This window comes from Nannobrachium achirus, assembly GCF_963921795.1.
Source record: "Nannobrachium achirus genome assembly, chromosome: 4".
NCBI lineage: Eukaryota > Metazoa > Chordata > Actinopteri > Myctophiformes > Myctophidae > Nannobrachium > Nannobrachium achirus.
Window position 1 is genome coordinate 6,679,796 of NC_137813.1, and position 753 is coordinate 6,680,548.

Genomic DNA, 753 nt, shown 5'->3' on the forward strand with positions numbered 1-753 from the left:
GCACGCGTGCATGCACACACACACACACACACACACACACACGTTTACGCACGCACTCACGCACGGCACTCGCACGCTCTTCTTCTTGGTCTGCTGACAAGCGGGGCGGCCAGAGGGACGCTCCTATCCAATCAGTGTCCGGCAGGTGTTTGACTATGATAGGAAGCCATCCCCGGCAGACAGGCAGAGCAGAGCACAACACGCTGCTCGCTGCTCGCTCTGCATTTCAAACAGCCTCCCCCTTCTCCCCCCATCCCCCCCCCCTCATTGAAGAGCCGCCGCTTGTCTCTGTGCCTCCCAGCGAGGCTGCGTTGGAGGCAGAGTGGAGATAACAGCCTTTTCCAAACGGCCGTCCGTCCGTCCGTCCGTCCGTCTGTCGGTCCGTCCGTCGGTCCGTCCGTCCGCGTTGCTGCATGAGGGAGGAGGAGCCAAACCCTTCCCTCTGAGGATGGTTTTTGTATCGTTCCCCCCCAGACCACCCATTCATTGGTGGATGCGCCTGTCCGTCAAGCATCCATTGTCATACATTCTCTCTCTCTCTCTCTCTGGCTGTGTGTGTCTGGCTGCGTGTGGTGTTTCCCCCCCACACTGGTAACGTGTGTGTGTGTGTGTGTGTGTGTGTGTGTGTGTGTGTGTGTGTGTGTGTGTGTGTGTGTGTGTGTGTGATGAGCAGGATTGGAGGTGTGCTGGTCTCTCTTACAGGTCCTGTGGACATAGAATCACAGATACGGACATAGTTTAGAAGAATAATTT